Genomic DNA, 23,417 nt, shown 5'->3' on the forward strand with positions numbered 1-23,417 from the left:
AGACCACGCCGCCCCACTTCTACAATCTACACCCGTCCTCACTGCCCGTGGGTCCACGCACCCCAGGGACCACTGGCCAGTGAAAATTCAGTTTTGCACCCGACAGGAGGCGGGATGGGAGCGAGGTGTTGGGCCTGTTGGCTCACGCTCCCTGAACCAGAGCCCCCTCTCTGCATGTGGGCTCTCGCTATACTATGGTCCATCCGTCAGTGAGTCATGTTGGAAATTCGCTTGCAGGCCGCAAATGCGACGACGACGAGGCGCGTGCTCGGACGCTGAAACACGCTGCGCTGCTACGTGTCGATACGGCAAGTACCCCGCGAATCCGTGAAGCGCGGAGGGAGCTCCAATCCTCGGTAGGTTTTAAGATCTGACTGCAATAATTTAAAGAACAAAAACTATTTTCCATACATAACAGATATGTTTTATAGTTAAATAATAATATTAAGAACTAATCATCTTGCTGCTAACTCTACGATGGCAGTGACAATAATATATATAGTCATTGTCACTGCCATCATAGAGTTAGCGCTTAAGATCAGGAAGTCACACCGACAAGTACATAGCACAAATCTCTACTTATTACTATGAAGAAGGAAATATCTGCATTATCCACCCGCTTGCGCTACCTTTTGCTATCAAAATTGCTCCGCTAACGGCAGGTGAGAGCATGAGTGATAGCAGCAAGATGATATCAGTCATCAGCGGCCACAAGAACATACTACATCGGTGGGACAGCGAACAAGCACGACCACATGCGTTGCAACGAATCAACGGAACAGATTACATCAGAGTCCATGAACATCCTCCTCGAACCATAACCAGAAGCTATGCTCTGCCATCCAGACCATGAGGTTTGGCTGCTAGCTGAGGCATTGCTAGTCCAACCTTGCAAAGCTCAAGTTCCACAAACAAACCAATCTTGCATACCTCTATGAAGTACACATTCTGGTTGTTGATCAGATGGTTTAGGATTTCTGTTATGGTTAAGGGGACTACACATAGTATCACATCGTGTATAGAACCCAAGTTGTCTTCTGAGTTTGCAACATACTCCTTGCCCTGATATAGGATTAGGTAATAGATTAGCATAGATATTTATAATATCTGGAAAGGCTATAGAAAGTATCATAAGCAAAACATGAAGTTACAAAAACACATGCAAAATTGCAGAAAGCAAAGCATAGGCAAATTGCGGGGTGCCATGTTGGACTGCTAGAATTAGGACAACTAAGAGTCTGTATATAGTTTTCTAAGGGTTACTGAAAGCTCTAGTTTGGTTTTGGTTAATTGATGAAACCCTAAGTGCTAACCTAGTTTATCAAAGTAATTATGAGATAGGTAGCACTACTCCAAGTAATGAAGCAATGGTAAAGATCATGACGATGGTGATGGCATGGTGATGATCAAATGCTTGAACTTTGAAAAGAAGAAAGAGAAAAACAAAAGGCTCAAGGCAAAGGTATAAATAGTAGGAGCCATTTTGTTTCCGTGATCAAGACACTTAGCGAGTGTGATCACATTTAGGTTAGATAATCGTTCTATTAAGAGGGGTGAAACTCGTATTGAAATGCGGTTATCAAAGTTCCACTTGATGCTCTAACTCATTGCATATGCATTTAGGATCTAGTGGAGTGCTAACACCCTTGAAAGTATTTGTGAAAATATGCTAACATATGTGCACAAGGTGATACACTTGGTGGTTGGCACATTTGAGCAAGGGTTAGAAACTTCACCGGCGGAGTATCCACCCGTAGAGTGTGGACAGTCCGACGGTGCCACCGGCGCCCTATACAGAAAAGACAGGGGTTCACAAAGTGATTGGACGCTGGTGGTGCAGTGACCGGACGCTGGGTTCAGAGTCCGGTCAGTGACAACAGTAAGCACACGGTCTCGGTCTTATGACCGGACACTGGCGTGTAAACTGACCGGACGCTCATGGTCTGAGTCCGATCAGTGCCGACGTACGCTGACGTGAGGCGCACAGAGGAAATGTTGTGTGACCGGACGCCGGGTGAGTCCGATCGAGCATGACCGGATGTGTCCGGTCGTGAAATTTCACGTTTGGAATCTTATTGGAAACGATCGAGCGATGGGGTCCTGTGTCCGGTCACTTTCTAACTGACGCGTCCGGTCATCACTTGACCGTTGAGATCGGGCGATTGGCGTTTGAAGCCGATGACACGTGGCAAGCATCGGGCGACCGGACGCTTGGGTCCTGCGTCCGGTCGAACTGACCGGAGCGTCCGGTCACCCCGTGTTGTACCCAATGAAGGGGGGTACAACAACTCTATTTTGTGGGGGCTTCTATTTAAGCCCCATGACTGTCTCAAGCTCACTCTCTTGGCCATTTGCATTGACATAGCAACCTTGTGAGCTTAGCCAAAGCCCTCCCACTCATCTCCATTATTGTTTCATCATCATTATGAGATTGGGAGAGAATCCAAGCGCATTGCTTGAGCGATTGTATCTAGTGGTACTTGGCATTCGTGTTTTGCTACGGGATTCACTTGGTACTCTTGGTGGTTGCCGTCACCTAGATGGCTTGGAGCAGTGAGGATCATTGAGCGGAGGTTGGTGATTGTCTCTGGCTCCGATCGTGGTGATTGTGAGGGGTATTGTGCCTTCCTCGGTAGAGAGCTGAAAGGTAACTCTAGTGGATTGCTCGTGTCATTAAGTTACCTCACTTGTGGGTAGGTTCTTGCGGTGTCCAATTGTGTGGACAAGATTTGTGCAACACCTCTAAGCTGTCGAACCACCAAGTGTTGGTCAACACAACGGGGACTAGCGTATCGGTAAGCACGTGAATCTCAGGAGAAAAATTGGTTGTCTCTTACCCTTTGGTATTCTTCCAGTGATTGATTTAGTATTTATCTTGTAATTGGTTTACTCCTCTACACGGTGGTATAATCACCCTACTCACTCATTTATATTCTTGCAAACTAGTTGTGACAAGCTCTTTAGTGTAATTAGAATTGAGAGTTTGCTTTGTTATTTTAAGTTCATCTAGTGGAGCTCTTTAGAGTAATAAGATTGAGAGCTCTTAGTGAGTAGTAATATTGCAAGTTGTGTGCCTAAAAATCATTGCAACTAGAATTATTAGATAGGTGGCTTGCAACCCTTGTAGAGCTAGAGCAAGTTTGCATTTTGCTATTTGTCATACTAATCAAATTGCTATAGTTGATTTGTAGATTTTTAAATAGGCTATTCACCCCCCCTCTAGCCATATTAGGACCTTTCAAGTGGTATCGAAGCCATGGTCACCGTTTGATTGAAGGCTTAACAACCTTGGTGTTAAATTATGGCTCAAGTTGTGTTCAATCATGTGGGGGGCAAACCACCGTTCTTTGATAACATATGCTATGATTATTGAAAGAGAAAGATGAGGATGTATCTTGGTTCAACCAATGATCAAGTATGAGAGGTGACCGAGAATGACTATGCTATCATTGATTCTGATGACCCCACCAACCAAGACAAGACCAACAAGCAATGCAATACAATGGCTCTCAACACCATATACAATGCCATTGATTTCAAGGTGTTTGAGTAAATCAAGGATTATGAAAGAGCAAATGAGGTGTGGAGGAGATTGGAGGAAACATATGAGGGCACACCGGTGGTGAAGAGTGCTAAGTTGTACATTTTCAAGGATAAGTTGACAAGCTTCAAGATGAAGGAAGATGAGAGCATTCTAAAAATGTTCCATCGATTGCAAGTGATTGGAAATGACTTGAAGGCCTTGGGAGAGAAGATCAAGGATGATGATGTCTCTCATCGGTTCTTGATGTGCTTACCTCCAAGATTTGAGATGTTGAGATTGCTTATCATAAGAGGAGGATTGAAGGAGATTACCCCTAACCAAGTACTAGGTGATGTCATGACCCGAGAGACATACCGTGTGGAAAGGGAGGGGGATGACAAGGATGACAAGAAGGAAGAAGAAGAAAATAAGAAGAAGAGTATAACATTCAAGGCTAGCTCATCATCATCCAAGAACAAGGACAAGTCCAAGAAAGAATCAAGTGATGATGATGATCTTAGTGATATTGATGATGAAGCTATGACCCTCTTTGTACGCAAGATGGAAAAATTCATGAAGAAGGGGTATGGTGCAAGAAAGAGAAGAGATCACACCAAAAGCAAAGAATATGTGAGAAGATGCTACAATTGCAAGAGTCCCAATCTTGTTGTAGCAAATTGTCCTTACAATAGTGACAATGATGAGGATGAGAAGAAGAAGTACAAGAAGGATAAGAAAGAAAAGAAGGAGAAGAAGGAGAAGAGAATGATCTTCCAAAAGAAGAAGAATGGTGGAGGCTATGTGGTCACTTAGGATAGTGATGGCTCTTCGGATAGTGATGACTCTAGTGATGATGGCAAGAAATCTATCAAAAAAGCACTAGCAAGCATCGCCATCAATAACAAGCCCATTATAGTTGCTCCCACTAACACTTCATGTAGCACTACTACTTCTACTTCACCTTTGAGTGATGGTCTCACTTGTGATGCCTCATTAATGGTGGAAAATAAGACCCTCAAGAAGGAGGTGAATGAGCTCACCCGTGCCTTAGGCAATGCCTATAGTGGAGATGCTCGCTTGCTAAAGTGCTTGGGTAGCCAAAGGTTTTCTCTCAACAAAGAGGGATTAGGCTATACCCCCAAGAAAGACAAGGCGGCCTTTGTCACTCCCAAAGTTAACTTTATGAAGGGCAATGGTCAGTTTTGCAATAGATGCAAGCAAGTTGGGCATGTAGAGCAATATTACAAGATTAACAAGAACAAGCTACCTATTGTATCCTCAATTAAATTTAATTCTTGTTACATGCTTGTTAAGGGTGCCAATGGTGTGAAGGCTAAGTTCATTGGTATACCAATTGTGGGCCCAAAGAAGAAGGCCATTTGGATACCAAAGACCTTGGTAACTAACCTTCAAGGACCCAAGCAAGTTTGGGTATCTAAAAAGAATTGATCTTCTTTTGTAGGTCAATTATAAAGCCGAAATAAGGCATTGGGTGCTTGATAGTGGGTGCACACAACACATGACCGGTGATCCAAGAATGTTCAATTCAATCAATGAAAACAAGAGCAATGGGATTGATAGTATCACATTTGGTGACAATGGCAAAGGCAAGGTTAAAGGGCTTGGTAAGATTGCAATATCCAATGACTTGAGTATTTCCAATGTGCTACTAGTAGAGAGCTTGAACTTCAACCTTTTGTTGGTAGCTCAATTGTGTGATCTTGGTTTCAAGTGCATATTTGGTGTGGATAATGTTGAGATTATAAGTGTAGATGGCTCTAACTTGATATTCAAATGATTTAGATATGAAAATCTATACTTGGTTGATTTCAATGCTAGAGAAGCTCAATTGACAACATATTTGATCTCTACATCTAGCATGGGTTGGTTATGGCATAGAAGGCTTGGTCATGTTGGAATGAAACAACTGAACAAGTTGATTAAGCATGACTTAGTTAGAGGCTTGAAAGATGTCATATTTGAGAAGGATAAGCTATGTAGTGCATGTCAAGCTGGAAAACAAGTTGGTAACACACATCCTAAGAAGAGCATGATGAGCACATCTAAGGCATTTGAGTTGATGCACATGGACTTGTTTGGCCAACCACATACACAAGCATTGGTGGAAATAAATATGGATTTGTGATTGTGGATGATTTCACTAGATACACATGGGTATTCTTTCTTGTTGACAAGAGTGATGTGTCTACAATATTCAAATCATTTGTCAAGGGCATTCACAATGAGTTTGAAACAACAATCAAGAAAGTTAGAAGTGACAATGGTAGTGAATTCAAGAACACTAGAATTGATGAGTTATGTGATGAATTTGGAATTAGACATCAATTCTTGGCTAAGTACACTCTTCAATCAAATGGCTTAGTTGAAAGGAAGAATAGAACTTTGATTGACATGGCAAGATCAATGTTGAGTGAGTACAATGTGAGTCATTCATTTTGGGCCAAAACAATCAACATGGCTTGCTATTATAGCAACCGACTCTATTGCCACCCCATGATGGAGAAGACACCTTATGAGCTTTTGAATGGAAGAAAGCCAAACATAGCATACTTTCAGGTTTTTGGGTGTAAATGCTACATATTGAAGAAAGGCACTAGATTGAGCAAGTTTGAAAAGAAATGTGATGAAGGTTTCTTGTTTGGTTACTCCACTACTAGCAAGGCATATAGAGTTTGGAATTTGGCTAGTGGTACTCTTGAGGAGGTTCATGATGTGGAGTTTGATGAAACAAATGGTTCCCAAGAGGAAGATAAGAATATAGATGATGTAAGAGGCACTTAATTGGTCAATGCAATGAAGAACATGGACATTAGTGATATAAGGCCTAGAGAGGTGATTGATGTTGAAGATGATAAGAATCAAGTGCTCTCTAACACAAATGTGTAAGCTAGTGGTTTTCATGATCAAGTTCAAGTGAGTACTAGTGATGACAAAGTGCAAGATCAACAACAAGTGGCTAGTTCATCATCTCAACCAAGTGATCTATCAAATGCAAGCAATGAAGTGCAAGTGCTTCAACCAACCAATGTTGCTAGAGATCATCTCTTGGACACTATCATTGGTGATATTTCAAGAGGTGTGTAAACTAGATCAAGATTGGCTTTATTTTGTGAGCATTTCTCATTTGTGTCATCCATTGAACCTAAGAAGATAGATGATGCTTTGAAGGATATTGATTGGGTCAATGCTATGCATGAAGAGCTAAACAACTTTATAAGAAACCAAGTATGGGAGTTAGTTGAGAGGCCTAAGTATCATAATGTGATTGGAACCAAGTGGGTCTTTTAGAACAAGCAAGATCAAAGATGGGATAGTAATAAGGAACAAAGCAAGATTAGTGGCTCATGGTTACACTCAAGTTGAAGGTCTTAACTTTGGAGAAACATATGCCCCAGTTGCAAGATTGGAAGCAATTAGGATCTTGTTAGCCTATGCTTGTGCCCACAACATCAAGTTGTACCAAATGGATGTGAAGAGTGCATTTCTCAATGGGTACATTAATGAGCTTGTGTATGTTGAGCAACCTCCCAGTTTTAAAGATGAGAAGAAACTCAACCATGCTTACAAGTTGAGAAAGGCTTTGTATGGATTAAAACAAGCACCTAGAGCATGGTATGAGAGATTGAGAGATTTCCTACTCTCTAAGGGATTCAAGATGGGAAAGGTTGACACCACTCTTTCACCTAGAAGCTTGGAAATGACTTGTTTGTAATGCAAATCTATGTTGATGATATCATTTTTGGGTCAACAAATCAAGATTTTTGTGAGGAGTTTGGCAAGATGATGGCAAGTGAGTTTGAGATATCCATGATTGGAGAGCTTAGCTACTTCCTTAGTCTTCAAATCAAGCAAATAAAGAATGGCACATTTGTGAGTCAAGGCAAGTATATCAAGGATATGCTTAAAAAGTTTGGAATGGATGATATTAAAGCTATTAGTATACCAATGGGGACAAGTGGAAGCTTGGATAGTGATGCTAGTGGCAACATGGTGGATCAAAAGATGTATCGGTCTATGATTGGAAGCCTACTTTATATGACCGCATCAAGGCCGGATGTGATGTTTAGTGTATGTATGTGTGCTAGATTCCAAGTCTCACCAAGAGAAAGTCATTCGAAAGCAACAAAAAGAATATTGAGGTACTTGAAGCATACACAAAATGTTGGATTGTGGTATCCCAAAGGAGTAAGATTTGAGTTGATTGGATATTTGGACTCCGATTATGTGGGATGCAAAGTTGAGAGAAAGAGCACATCGGGCACATGTCAACTATTGGGAAGATCACTTGTGTCTTGGTCATCAAAGAAGCAAAATAGTGTAGCACTTTCAACCGCCGAAGCGGAGTACATTTTGGCCGGTAGTTGTTGTGCTCAATTACTTTGGATGAAGGCTACTTTGTGTGACTTTGGAATTAAATTCAAGCAAGTGCCATTGCTATGTGATAATGAGAGTGCTATAAAGCTCACCAACAACCCGGTTCAACATTCAAGAACAAAGCATATTGATGTCCGCCATCATTTCATAAGAGATCACCAATAAAAAGGGGACATTTGCATTGAGAGTGTGGGCACCGAAGATCAACTTGCCGATATCTTCACCAAGCCACTTGATGAAAAAAGGTTTTGCAAGCTAAGGAATGAATTGAACATACTTGACTTCTCCAATATGTGTTGATGCACCCCCCCATTATATGACATGCCTCTCCTTCGAGCAAAGCAAGGTAAATTTGATTGACATGTCATCCATCCATTGCTAAGGACTTGTTTAGTGCATCTAGTCATTCCTATCATGTCCTAGGCTCATTCATTAAAATCAAACAAATTTGATGCTTGTATGGTACCACTATTGCTTATATGCTTGAAATGATCTAGTGGTAGCATATGACATGTTTGTGGGCTTGTAAACCTAGTGTTTGATCTAGAAAATAAGCTATAAATGTTTAACTCAACATGGTACAAGATAACCCTTATTTGGAGGTGTGAAGAAGCTTGTCCTTGGATCAAACCAAGTTAAATATCTTTTGCAAGTAATCTAGATTGAACCAAATTAGAAAAATGATCCTCATTTCACATGTTTTCACCCCAACCTATCTATAATTTGAGCTCACCTTTTGTGCTAATTGTTGACAAACGGGGAGTGAAATTCACAAAGATAGTAAGATAAGAGAAACAAACAAATGAAATGACATTGTAAGGGGAAAAATAAAAAATGCACACAAGTAGGGGGAGAAAGCTCATAAACTTGTATGTTGCATTTTGATGTGCATTTCATATATTTGCTTGCATAGCACAAGTTCTAAATTTTAATATCCATGCTTGTGTGGTGTATGCTAGTTATATGCTTGAATGGTGAAATGAAAAACTAGCATGCATAGGCTAAAGTAACTAGACTTATCATTTTATGGAAACTAGACCCTTGCTTGTAATATTGATCTCATGGGGTATTCTAGTTATTGTGTATATATAGTTACTAATGGTGCTAAGGATGGTATATTGGTGCACTCCGATTGGTATCACGCTTCAAAGGTCCATCTCTTATACCTTAGCATCATACGGTAGAAATTGTCTCCTATATTTCCTATCTAAGCATATGTGCAAGCTACAATCCAAACTCTTAGCACATATGTAGGGGGAGCAATTGCTACCATTTGGGATTCATGAAACTTGTCCATATCCTTTACACATGGTAAATATGCTTGGGCAAGCAACATGGATTCAATTAAATTTCAACTCATATCTTTGTGAAAGAGTTGTCATCAATTACCAAAAAGGGGGAGATTGAAAGCACTAGTTTGGTTTTGGTTAATTGATGAAACCCTAAGTGCTAACCTAGTTTATCAAAATAATTATGAGATAGGTAGCACTACTCCAAGTGATGAAGCAATGACGAAGATCATGACGATGGTGATGGCATGGTGATGATCAAATGCTTGAACTTGGAAAAGAAGAAAGAGAAAAACAAAAGGCTCAAGGCAAAGGTATAAATAGTAGGAGCCATTTTGTTTCTACTGCGAACAGTCCGACGGTGCCACCGGTACCCTATATAGAAAAGACAGGGGTTCACAGAGTGATCGGATGCTGGTGGTGCAGTGATCGGACGCTGGGTTCAGAGTCCGATCAGTGACAGTAGTAAGCACATGGTCTCGGTCTTATGACCGGACGCTGGCGTGTAAACTGACCGGACGCTCATGGTCTGAGTTCGGTCAGTGCTGACGTACGCTGACGTGAGGCGCACAAAGGAAACGTTGTGTGATCGGACGCCGGGTGAGTCCGGTCGAGCATGACCGGACGCGTTCGGTCGTAAAATTTCACGTTTGGAACCTTACTGGAAATGACCGAACGTTGGGGTCCTGCGTCCAGTCACTTTCTAACTAACGCGTCTTGTCATCACTTGACTGTTGAGATCGGGCGATCAGCGTTTGAAGCCGATGACACGTGGCAAGCATTGGGCGACTGGACGCTGGGGTCCTGTGTCCGGTCGAACTGACCGGAGCGTCCGGTCACCCCGTGTTGTGCCAGTGAAGGTGTACAATGGCTCTATTTCGTGGGGGCTTCTATTTAAGCCCCATGGCCGACTCAAGCTCACTCTCTTGGGCATTTGCATTGACATAGCAACCTTGTGAGCTTAGCCAAAGCCCTCCCACTCATCTCCATCATTGTTTCATCATCATTATGAGATGGGAGAGAATCCAAGCGCATTGCTTGAGTGATTGCATCTAGTGGCACTTGGCATTCGTGTTTCGCTGCGGGATTCACTTGTTACTCTTAGTGGTTGCCGCCACCTAGATGGCTTGGAGCATGAGGATCGTTGAGCGGAGGTTGGTGATTGTCTTCGGCTCCGATCATGGTGATTGTGAGGGGTCTTATGCCTTCCCCGGCGAAGAGCCAAAAGGTAACTCTAGTGGATTGCTTGTGTCATTGAGTTACCTCACTTATGGGTAGGTTCTTGCAGTGTCCAATTGTGTGGACGAGGTTCGTGCAACACCTCTTAGCTGTCGAACCACCAAGTGTTGGTCGACACAACAGGGACTAGCGTGCTGGCAAGCATGTGGACCTTGGGAGAAAAATTGGTTGTCTCTTGCCCTTTGGTATTCTCCCGGTGATTGATTTAGTATTCATCTTATGATTTGTTCACTCCTCTACACGGCGGTATAATCACCCTACTCACTCATTTATATTCTTGTAGACTAGTTGTGGCAAGCTCTTTAGTGTAATTAGAATTGAGAGCTTGCTTTATTATTTTAAGTCAATCTAGTGGAGCTCTTTAGAGTAGCAAGATTGAGAGCTCTTAGTGAGTAGTAACATTGCAAGTTGTGTGCCTAGAAATCATTGCAACTAGAGTTATTGGATAGGTGGCTTGCAACCCTTGTAGAGCTAGAGCAAGTTTGCATTTCACTATTTGTCATACTAATCAAATTGCTTTAGTTGATTTGTAGATTTTTAAATAGGCTATTCACCCCCCCCTCTAGCCATATTAGGACCTTTCAGTTACTCTAAATTAACAGATAGATTCTCATTCTCTAAATGTACTTCCCAAGTGCACTACTTCTGTTCTACGGCTGTAACATTTAGCTTGCACTGAAGAAACTCAAGTGCAAATAGTTTTTATTTTATGATATGCAAATAGTCCAGGCAACCTTTTTAATGTGTAATAATTTTCTACTAAAATCAAAGTGTTGCATACTGGTTTAGAAGAATCAACATAGTAGAAAACTGGTTATCAACTATTGGTTTTGTAGACCATGTAACATATTTTCTACATGGATGGAATTTTCATTTCATCTCAATAGTCTACTATGCAACATCCAGATAGTTTATACCATATTCAATCATAATTCACACGTATCAATCCTCTGGCCCATTGTCAACCATACATTGACAACATCATATTAATCTAAAACCATGCCCATCTTCTTTCCTCTTTCAAGCTTCCTGCTTGTTTTTAACAAGGCACTTATGGCCATCAGGAGTTACCAAATTTCTGAGTCTCTCAGTCTGCTAGCAATCCATCTTAGAGGTTTTGCAAAGACAAGATATTAGTTTCCCTTTTGCCATCGGCACCCTTCACTCACCTCCCATATTGGACAATGTATGACAACGATGAATACTGATAATAGTTAAAAATACATGAAACCATTTTTTAGATGAAAGATTACCTCATAAAATACAATGTATTAGTCAAAAGTGGTCACGGCTCCTAAAATTGTGTCAAAACTGAAACTCAAATCCATCTAACTCATATAGCTCTGCAACCAATTGTTCATGCCTTGTCAATTTACATCTTAGTATAACAATGCTTTCACAATAGATAACTGCAGGTTCAAGATGACAATAACTGAGACCTACAAGAAGGCATTAAGTAAATGGTTTAAGAGTAAGGCTTAGATTAGTTCATACTTTCAGAGTATTGCATTTCAGTAAGACACTACTCATTGTCAACCATTAATGCACCTTGAAAACCATGGTAAAATTTACCACTATGTGGATGACTATTAAGTTTAGGAGGAGCATCATTAGTACACTTAGCTAATATAGCTAACACTAACCCTATCAAAATAAATGGAAACTCTGAAAGTCAATTAACACGAGATGCATCTCTACCATACTATATTGTAATAAAAATACTATTGTAGAAACAAACGATTCATTTTTTTATCATCACACGAAGAAAGTTACAGCTAGAACAAACTTGTATTTAAGTGAACAATCACATACCAGCCCTAATAAATCAAATACTGTTAGATTTAAGTGACCCAGATCTTTTCTCTTGTTCACTACATACCTTAACTGACATTGGAGGAGCCAGGAATATAGGGGATGGTGGAGAACAAAAATGATCAGAGGGAGCACTACACCTGCTATGTGGAGTGGAAAACAAGGGAGATGGCATCGCCTGTGAGGATGGCAGCACGAACACTCGAACAGGAGAAAGTAACAACCGATCTGTAGTCGTAGCCAGCTTCACTTTGCCAAGGTGGTCAGTGCCTGATGATTGAGTCAGGGTGTTGCTCTAACCACGAGAGCAACGTCGCACCCCACCATGGCGTGGCCACGTCCGCACACCACCCTCCCCTGTAGATCGAGGCGTGCTTCTCCGGCACAGCGAGGCTGAGGGAAGATAAGAGATGATGGTGGCTAGGGTTTTGGGCGTGACCCAAGCCATGCACGGGCGTGACCGTGACCTAAGCTGGTGTGCAGGTGCCGGGTGCGGCCGAGCGGCGAGCGAGGCTCTAGACGGCGGGTTAGTTTCTAAAAAGAAAGAGGGTGTTTTTGTGAAACGTGTAGTGGCCACGCGTCAGTTTGTGAAGGAGCCAACAATGCCTCAAATGCTCTTGTTGCAATAGAGTGAAGTGGGTTTTAACAGCTTCTGATTCTTGAAAATAAGAAATGACAAATAAATAAAAATTGGAAAATGCTAAGAGAAGATCACGCACGCTCACGTGGCTTGAGCCTGCACACCCACTAGAGCCCCCGACGCAAGTTCCCCTCCCCACCTTGTACTCTCTCTCTCTCCCTTGCTCGCTCTCTCTCTCCCACACCTCTCTCTCACCGATAACCGACGACTGGCACACTCCTCTTCCTCCTCTATGCCCCACTGCCTCCCCCATGCCCCACCGCCTCCCCGTGCCTCCACACCCCACCGCCTCCCCCACGCTCGCATCCGCCATGGCAGATCCGCTAGATCTGGCGGCGGCGGCGGCGGTGGATCCGTCAATCCGGCGACATGTAGGCCTCTCCTCCTCCTCCCTCTCTCCTCTCTCCTCCTGGATCCACTTTTCTAGGGTTCTAGCGAGCTCTTCCCTTTCTTCTCCAACTCCGGTGGGGTATAGAAGGGCCAGCTGGGGAGAGGCAGGTAGGCCACACGGTAGGAAAGGTCGACGGGCGGTTTAGGGGAACTGGCGGCGTTTGTGGCGGCCGGGCCAGGTCGGGGTGGGGGAGCTCCGGCCATGGTGTCAACGGCGGCGAGGGGAAAGGGGAAGAAGGTGGTGCTGCGTGCGAGCTAGGGTTTTGCCAGAGCTCCGACGAAACCCTAGCTCGCCGCGGCAGGACGACGGCGGCGGCAGGGGCAAGGGCACCATAGTCGGGGGAAGAGGGAGCTCCTGAGTTTTTTTTTGCGACTCAAATCTATGTGCTACAGAGGTGTGCGCGCTGGATGTTGAAATCATACGTGTGCACGCTCTAGCAACGACCATAAAAATTATAGAAGTCAATTCATATAATCCCTCCGATCCAAATTATATGTCGCTTTGACTTTTTTATACATCGATTTTGCTATGGTACCAGATATAATATTGTGTTATGCTTTTATTCATTTAACTCATTAGGCATAATATAATATGATGCTAAGTTCTCTTATACATTTTATGGAGGAACATAAAAGTATGCATTTTTATTTAGACGTGATTACCGATTCAACTCCAAGTGTTCAAAAAAGTAACAGTAATATGGAATATCTCTAATTTGATTAGATTAAAAATCTAAACCTAAATAATTACCGAGGTCCATTCCAACATGATTAGCATATCATCTCTCCATGCACACCAGCCCCTCATTAAATATATAAATATTGTTGTCTCACGGGATAGGATCAACTAACTTTTTCGTAACGTCCAGACATTAGCCCCCGTTCGGATGTCCGTGCCTGCCCCACCTGCTACGCCCGTCCCGCCTGCCACGCATGCTGCTTATCTGCCCCGCCTTTTCCAAAAAAAGCCTACACGCCCGCCCTTGCATGCTAGTGCGCTTACGCATGCAGTTACGCGCCTCATGCCTGCTGATGTGCATGCAGGTGGGGACCGCTACGCCCGTGGGAACTGCATCTCCATGCGTTCGCTTCCTACGTCTGTTAATGTTGCAACATGAAAGCACTTCTGCAACATACGTTTGAAACAGATGAAACATTTATAAGCATACATTTGCAACATACGTGTATAGCAACTAAAATCATATCATGCAAATCTTTAGTTTCTGAGACCACCTCCCAACAGTGCCTCCGCTATAGTCCTACAGCCTTTCCATCACATCCGTTCATTCACAGCCTTCCAATCTCAGCCGTCCGTTCATTTATCCAGCAACAGCGACCATCCTCCCCAGAAGCTTCTGGCCAAACCCGGTCGTATCCTTTCCTCCACCTGCGCAGCTGCGCCTATCTTATCAAAACCCAAAACACCGCCTCACTGCTTCCGCACGGCGACCGCCGCACGCTGCCTCCACCTGCGCCCCTCGCTTCCTCGCTTCTCTCCTCCTCTCCTCGGCCAACGACACTTTCTCTCCCCTGGGGCTAGTGCAGTGCCTCGCCTTGCATGTGACTGCACAGACGAATCGCGTCGTCTCCTCTTCCTTCCCCCGACGGATACAGGAGTAGGTGTGGTGGTCGGACCTGCCCGCGCCGGCGGCTGCGCACCCATAGTCGAGTACCTCACCGCCGTCCTCCAGTGCCTCAACGACCTCCTAATGGTGCTTTGCGTATAGCCTCTATCACCTCCCTAAAATCGATTCGGTTCTTATGTTCCCACATCAATTTTGTTCTCCATCTAGGGCTCCACAGTGGTTTGGTTCTTTTCTTATGTGCCCATATCGATTGGGTTCTTCATGTAGGGTTCCAGATCGATTTGGTTCTTCATCTATAGTTCTGGCTACTATGGCTCCAAACTTTAATTCTTGCCTCCGGTTAGTTCGTTTGGAGGTGACACAGGCACATGTTCCATATTTGTAATTTTGTGTTGTTTCAGATGGATTTTATAGTTGCCGCCTCTCAATACAGCTTCAATTTTTGGTGGAATTCATGTGATAAGGTTACTTGTAATTCTACAGAAATGTTGCCAAATCTGTACGACCGAGTTTAATTGTATAGATTTCATTTGTATGCGAGCGTGGATTACTGATACATGTTTCTGTTTGTCCCTACCTTGTAGGGCTGTAGGTGAGGCACTTATGCATTTGACGGTCCATAGCCTTTACAGACATGAGGGAAATATTTCTCTATGAGCTCGTCAGGTTTGTAGCTTTTGCATCAATCTAAAAATGCTACTTTAGTGACGAAGAAATCTATTTTGTTTGGCTTCTTTTCATCCTTGAACCTAACATATCTAGATGAAGTAATTGGTGTGACAGGAAAATAGTCTCTTCTCTTGTCTTGTTGTCAATGTCAAATATCAGATGAATTAGGTACATCATACAAATCTTTAGTTAGTCTTCTAATTAATGTGAACATAGGATTACAATATCAAGTTCATATATCAAGCACCTGTGATGTGGGGTTTTGCAGATATGAGCCCATGTCTTCATCTAAAAAAAGATCCTGATGCCACTTATCTTTTTGCAGTTATGAGGCAGATGGCATGCAGCTAAATAGAATTAGTGGTCACTGTGTTTATTGTTTGAATGAGTCGCAAGTTTATTTGATCCGTCCATCTTTATTCCAGTTTTACTTTTGTGGAGAACGCAAGCACATCCCATGAACACAAAAGTTTGCTTCAATATGTGAATACTGAAAGCTGGTTGTGCCATATCATTTACCTTGCAGTTGTAGCCTACTTATTGCATATCCTATCATCCTACACTATATCATATAAGATCTTTAGTTTTTGAGCCCCGGATATTAAGTCTTTGAGAAAAAATAGATATGCTAATTTGGGCTGGAACTAAGTACTATTATTATAATGCATGCATCTATCTCTGAATTCACATTGCTATATGCTACCTGAGTGCTTGGTGCATGTAAAAACCATTTTTGCTCATGCACCATCTATTGATGTTCCACTGTCAGCCGACAGCGGTGCAAATGATGAAAATATTTGCTTTTCTATAGCCTGTGATGAAAATGGCATGATGTTACTTGAGAATATAGGCTGATGATATTGCTCAGCGATTAGCATAGTTAACATTAGGATTTGTTCCTCAGACTTTGTGTTTATATGTTTCTTGATTTTTTTGATTTCAGGTTCTAATTTCTAAGATTGCTATTGTTATATAATATATTATCACTATAGATGAAAGACCTTACCTGTTTCTATGATATTTTCAGTAGGGACTCGCAATCTATCTGGTTGTACATGATTATCAGGACCACACCATCCTACAAGAGGCCACGTAACTATTTTTCAGCATGCCTTGCGAATGTTGAAACACTTCTCAGCTTAAAGCCTGAAACCACATCATCACAGTTCTGAAACACAAGTTTTTGTTAACTAAAACCTAGGCTGATTCCCACTGACCAAATGGACCTGCACTTGATCTATTGTAATAGGTGTGGCACATATCCTGCTGAGAACTCCTACTGTCTTTTTTTCCCGCACGTTAGTCCTGCCTATATAGCACATAGTTATCGCTGAACCAAGTGAACATTGGTGTGCTCTGGTCTCCTATTTTGTGGCAATTATCGCCTCTACAGATGCTACATATCTTACCCGACGCATCAATGAGGTAATATGGTAATATGAAACATAGCTTCTGATTCATTAGGCTGCCTAGATAATATACTCATTCTTCCCGACGAAGCACATATTGGTTCTCACAGAGCATAATGTTCTGTTCTCACAAAAGTATTGTGCATATTTCCAGCCTGTTCGTTTGTTGGTTTCAGCCAGGGCTTATCAGCCAGCCAATAATATTTTTCTCTCACAATAAACCAGTACCAACCAGGCTTATCAGCCCAGAAACCAACCAGACGAATAGGCCGTTCATATATGATATATGAATCTTTGTGTTTGGAACTAAAATCATTCCAGTCAAACTAAAACAATACCAGTGGCTCGGCTGTTGGGGACTTCACATGTGCACTTGATTTAGTGCTATTTCATTCCTTTCTTTCTAATTTGGCAGTCACTGCAATGTCTTTGTTTTACGCCTACAGCAGTTGGGCGTACATATGTGTACGTCTCCATTTTCAAGTGGTCGTTAACAAGGTTTGGCCATACACATGTCCGCCTGCATGTATATGCCATCTCTGTTTTTTGTCCTTCTACATGCACATTGTCCATTTCAGCTTGGCTTGACCCTACACTATTTTGGAAGGGCTGTTAGCATATGGTGGCATGGTGCAGATTGTCAGGTTCATTAGGGCCCCGTTCGGCTTACCCCATATTCGGTTTGTTCGGCTTCTTTTTTTTTCAGCCGGAACAGTGTTTTTCTCTCTCACAACAATTCAGCCAGAACAATATTTTTCAGTCAGTTTCAGCCAAAATTCTACCAGCCGAACGGGACCCAGGTTGGTCCGACAATGTTTTTGAAGGGCCATGCAAGATCAGAGGCTCTCAAGTTTCTTTTTTCATTTGCTTCCTTAGCGCCCACAATGTACATGGTTTCATCGTTTCCGAACACATAAAAATATTACATGTTGTTGTGTTGCTGCCCCTAACTATTGCAAACATTACGTGTAAGCGTTTCCTAACACATAAAAAAACATGTTTTATTTGTATTATTGCCCTTATTTTGCTTGCTCTTGCTTTTGTATTAAATTCCCCTTTTCAGGTTTATATGATCATATGATTTTATTGCTTTGATACAGTGTCACACTGACAGCATGTTTATTGCTTTTCCAAAGTGTAACATCGACATGTCTAATTCAGTGAGCATATGTTACTTATAAGTCCCACCTACAAAATAGCTGTACTACTTGAGCTTTTCCACCTCCCAACGTAGTACATCTCTATCTTCTATTTAGACTTTGTTTGGATGCACGTGTATTCACCCCAATCTACATATGTTCGAGTGAAATTGAATGAAACTTAGTTTAATTTCACTTTAACATATGTGAATTGGGATGAATACATGTACATCCAGACAAGGTCTTAGGGTCTGTACAACAATTTAATCTTAGATTTTCTTATGTTATTTGTGCTTAAGCTGAGATGGAAACCAACCGGCAGCAAAGCGCGGGGACCAACTAGTGAAATCTTTAGTTTTTCCCGTCACGCTACTATTCATTCATCATTGTTCCTTCTACAGTGCACACGGTTAAGGATGGCAACGGGATGTACCCGTCGGGTATCGCCGGAACGTTCTTTTCCCCGCTACGGAGAATTCATCCCGTCCCCATCCCCGTTAACTATCTCAAATATAGATTCTTGCCCATCCCTGTACCTGCCGGGCATCGGTCGGGTAACAGATACCCGACAGGTACTGCATACCCGATAAACAAGGACACTTGGAGTCGCAGCTTTGCAATCAAAGACATTTCTTCTTCACCCGGGTATTAGTGTCGGAGTCTCGGAGATGCCAAACAGAAGGAGCAAGGTTGCGAGGAGGACGAGCAAAGGTGGCAGAGAGACCGAACTGAGGAAGCAAGGGGCATGAGCGCTCGTGAGGCAGGCGTGCTTGTGCTGCTGGCGGAGATGATGAGGAAAAATTGAACTAGAGTTCCTAGAACACACAAACTATATATATGATTGTTCAGATTTGGACCAAAATATCTATGTTGAGCTTCTTTGGGCCTAATACTCGCATGACAGCTCAAATAGTCGGGTTCCCCAACGGATAACGGGGACGGGTAAATAGGAAACGTTCCCGTACCCGCTATACCCGTCGGGGATGGATTCTTACCTATTTAGATGCCCGCGGGTAAAGATATGATTCCATTCCCATCCGCTAATGGACGGGCCCGTTGCCATCTTTATGCACGGTCAAGCCCTCCCCCTGTGCACCTAGTCCACGCTCGCAGGCCTAGGCCTAGCCACCCCCACCGGATGCTTCGCGTTCTTTCTCAGGAAAAAAAACTCCGAGTCCAGCCGTCGCCCACCTCGTGCCCTCCGCTCGCGTCCGCCGAAGTCTCCGCCGGATTCCGGCCTTCTCCGCCGGTGCCCGCTATCCCGTTCGATTCATGGGTCTTCTCCGCTGCCGTCCATGTCCTTCTCCTCCTCCACGACTCCCTCTGGGCTGTAGCCCAACGCCGCCGCCGCCCCTAATTGGAGATCCTCATGGCCGCCGGCGACGCCGCTGCCAAGGTCCCGCTCATCTCCCGCTGTCCGCCGCCGCTTCTTCGTCGCCCAAATCCTAGGTGCGGTACTGACCCCTCGCGTGCGCAGCTGCTGGAGGTCGACGAGATGAAGCACCCGCTCAAGGTCGCCAAGAAGATGCAAGGTTGGGGCACCACCGGCCCTGGGTGATGGCGCTTCCCTCATCTTCATCTCTGCCCAAGTCTGGTCCTCCCCAGGGTCGAGGTTTGCGCCTCCTTCTTCTCAGTCTTACATAGGCACAAAGAGGTAGAGGCCTGTGTCAGCAAATGGGATTTGTGTTTCACATGCTGCGTTTTGTTCAGGCAATTTGCGATGCACACTCTATACATTATGATGTGTCTCTTCATCTTCTTTCCAGGCGCACCTAGCGATTGGAATTTCGAGTGTAGGTGAACCAATAACTTCTCTTTTAGTTGCCTTCAATTTAGTGATTCCGAATTTCCAACCATCCTACGGGTTTATTTATATTAAATAGTACTATTACCTTTCTCAGGTACGATTTTTTTTTACAATTGACAAAGCAACCATTCCATAATCTTTGCAGCATATTATTTTATTAATTTCTTGGCGTCAGCACCATTTGACCACTTTTTTGTGTTCCTAGATGCTCTAATGCCGGAGAGGACGACAAATCACTTGGACTTGCACAACCGCTTAGGTTCCAAAGGCAGAGGGAGGGGAAGGTCTTTTATTACAGGTAAAAGAAGATAGCATGAGCGCATACGTATTTATTGGACAAATATTTATAGTAATAATCCGTGATTTAACATTCCACATGCAGACCATTTGATATTGAGTTGCTAACAAGCATCGTTTGGCCTCACATACTTATAGCAATCATGGACATATTTCATTGCTTACTTTTGTATTGTTATGTATTTTGTTGTATATACATGGTGCAGGGTCAATGAGCTTCGGGTTGTACAATTTCTGGATGGCCTATGTGATAAGATGCAACATTATACCTTAAAGAAGGTAGGAACTAAAATTTATAATTGTTTTAGAATTCATTTATTAGTGATGCTGCATCCCTTTTCTATGTACCAAGCGCTATAAACATGCCATAAAAGTGAACTGGGTTTTCACTTTTTAGAGTACTTTGAATATGCTAGGCATTTAACCGCCTAAAATATTTTTTGTATCCATTTGGAATCAGGCGAAAAAGGATGGGTTAGAGTAACAGACTGGAATAGCTTTCAAACTGGTGGTTTTTACCAGCTTTATTGCTCCAGTTTACTCTTCTGATGGCCTGTTACTATATTGAAACTTAGAGGCCGAAGTGCAATGTCTATCCATAGTTTCGAAAAATGCAGCCACCAGGTTCAGAACTTTGTTTTTTTATAGTTGTTGTATGTGCTTGCATGATAGACCTATTACAAGACTTGCGCCAAAAATAGACTTATTACAGGCAATTGAGTTCAGTTATGTAAATATAGAGTCTTGGAGGATGGTGCAAAAAGAGATGGCCTTAGTAATTAATCCAAGGCAAGGAAATGAGCTTGCATTTTCTTATGGTAAATCACAATGCTGAATGCTTGCCAAGCAATGAACAAGCACTGCCTTTGGGTTTGCTTTACTCCACTGTAGTAAAACATTTATCTGTGTGTAAGGACTGTTTCTAAATATGTAACATTTATTGGTTATTGTCATTGTTTTTGCAGAAAAGAAGGCAGCAGCACGAGCGCATTCCAAAAATTGTCCACGTTAATATTTTCCAAGTAAATTTAAAAAAAAATGACTGATTGAATAGAAACATATATTTTCTGAAAGTTGATATGCCTTTATCTGTATGCATATATCAGAAGATACATGTGTAGTTCTTAAGGGACATGCATTCCCTAATACAATGCAGCTGCAGGTAATACATCTGAAGTAAACCATTGCCTTCATTTCCTTCACATAATGTCTCTGTTGTTTTATAACGTATACATGCTGTCCTTCTCTTCTGGTGCCAACAATAACAGCCAATGATGTGTGCTATTTCCAAATGATGAACACCCTTTTTTGTTATGACGCTGATGGATAGCACTCGCTTACATTATTCTGAACATTGCAATTCACTCTGATTTATCTGTTGCCTTGACTAAACAGGCATGGAGGCCTTTGGTCTACCTTTCAAAGGGAATGAAATTGTATGAGTCGTCATTTCAAATGTTTGAGCATGTGAATTCACCGCAAAAAATGATTGCCACAGGCTTGGGTGTCCTGATGCAACACTTACTGTGCCTTTGTAGAAGCGAGATGACAGAGAACTCAAGGTTAGTGCCCTGCTCATGCATTGGTCAGCCTAAGAGCGAACTATCAATTTTAATTACTGCTAATTGCAAATCCAAATTTAATGAACCCTGATGCCTTCTGTGCAACAAAAATACGAATTACGGCTAGCCTAAAATTATGTGCTTTTAGGTTAACTCTACTTTCAATAACATGGAGTAGGTGTTGATGGTCACTAAACACCTATTTTAGCCATCAACAATGCCAACATTTCGAAGAAAAATCAACATAAAATGCAAAGATTTGGTTTATTACTAACGGAATTACACTTGTACATGAAGTCTATTTGAATGCAGGAAAACAATGAAAAATGTGCAAAATATATGACATGGAGGCAGCAGGACGTGGCAGGGCCTCTGGGCCCACACTGCCACACCGGCCGGTGGCCATGTGGCGCCACCCTGTCTCCGTCCACGTCACCGATCTGTGGGATGGCTCCTACACTGCCTCACAAGCGTCGATTTCATGTCGGTTCAAGCGATGGACAAGATTTGTTCACCGTGGATTCATGGGCCCATCGTCATTCACTTGGAGGTCATCAACCGACCTTGCAACCACCTTTTGGACCAAATCTTCACACGTGCTGGAAAGGGAACCGACTTTGGGAGCCAACCATGACCCTACGATGCAAAGTCGGTGCATCGGAGGGCCGCCCGGCGCCACCCGACGCCCAAGGAAGCTCCACCGCCTCTCCACTGCCTACAAATACCTCCTAGCTCCTTAGTGCTATAAATAGAGGTGTCCACCGCAGTTGTAAAGCGTCCGAAGTAGAATAATTCTCTCTACTCCTAAGTTTAGGTTAGTGAGAGTGAGAGTGAAGAAGTGAAGAGCCAGGACCTTGGAGAAGTCTTCTGGAGTCTCTCTGTAAGCTCTTGTAAGCTACTTTTGCTTTCTATATATTTCCTTTAGGACTTGTCTTATTTTTAGCATTTACTTTCTTGCATTAGAGTAAAGTAGTGTTGCGAATATTTTGATCATTTCTTGTTTAGTTAGTAAGTTTCAGATATATGGGATCCTCGTCATTAGTTGGTGCTATGATCTTAGTGCAAGGTTAGAGTAGTATCATTTAGTGTAAGCATTGTGCTTAGACTATAGGGTACCTTGTGTTGTGGCTAATTCTTCGGATAGATAGTGGTAGGTGGTGACAGCCCTGTCCATCCTATGTATTTCATCACGTTGGAATTAGTTATTAAATCATAGGGCTCGTGGTGCTTTGTGTCTAATCAACCTTAGGGTGAGTTTAGGGCAGGTACGCCCTGAAGTATATTCATCGCTTGTCTTGCTAGACAATTGATAGGTTGAATCAGTTAAGATAGTACTTAATTTATCTTGACCTACTCTGTGATCATCGTAGTGTTTCTTTTGTTTTATTATTTTAGTAAGTTTAGTTACTTTCATTTACTCCATTACATTCGTGCCAAGGTAATTCACTAAAAATAAATCAATTATTTGTCAGAGTCATACTACGCCTTCTCTATGGAAATAAATACAATACATTGTATACTTCCAAGTGAAGTGCTACATCGATATATTCTGTGCATTTGCGGAATTAGTCCAATAGTCATAAGAAATATCAACAAGCATTTCTGGCGCCGTTGTCGGAGAAGGCATTGGCCTAAGCACTTGGCTAGCATAGTTTTAGTG

This window comes from Miscanthus floridulus, chromosome 8 (assembly GCF_019320115.1).
Source record: "Miscanthus floridulus cultivar M001 chromosome 8, ASM1932011v1, whole genome shotgun sequence".
Lineage (NCBI taxonomy): Eukaryota > Viridiplantae > Streptophyta > Magnoliopsida > Poales > Poaceae > Miscanthus > Miscanthus floridulus.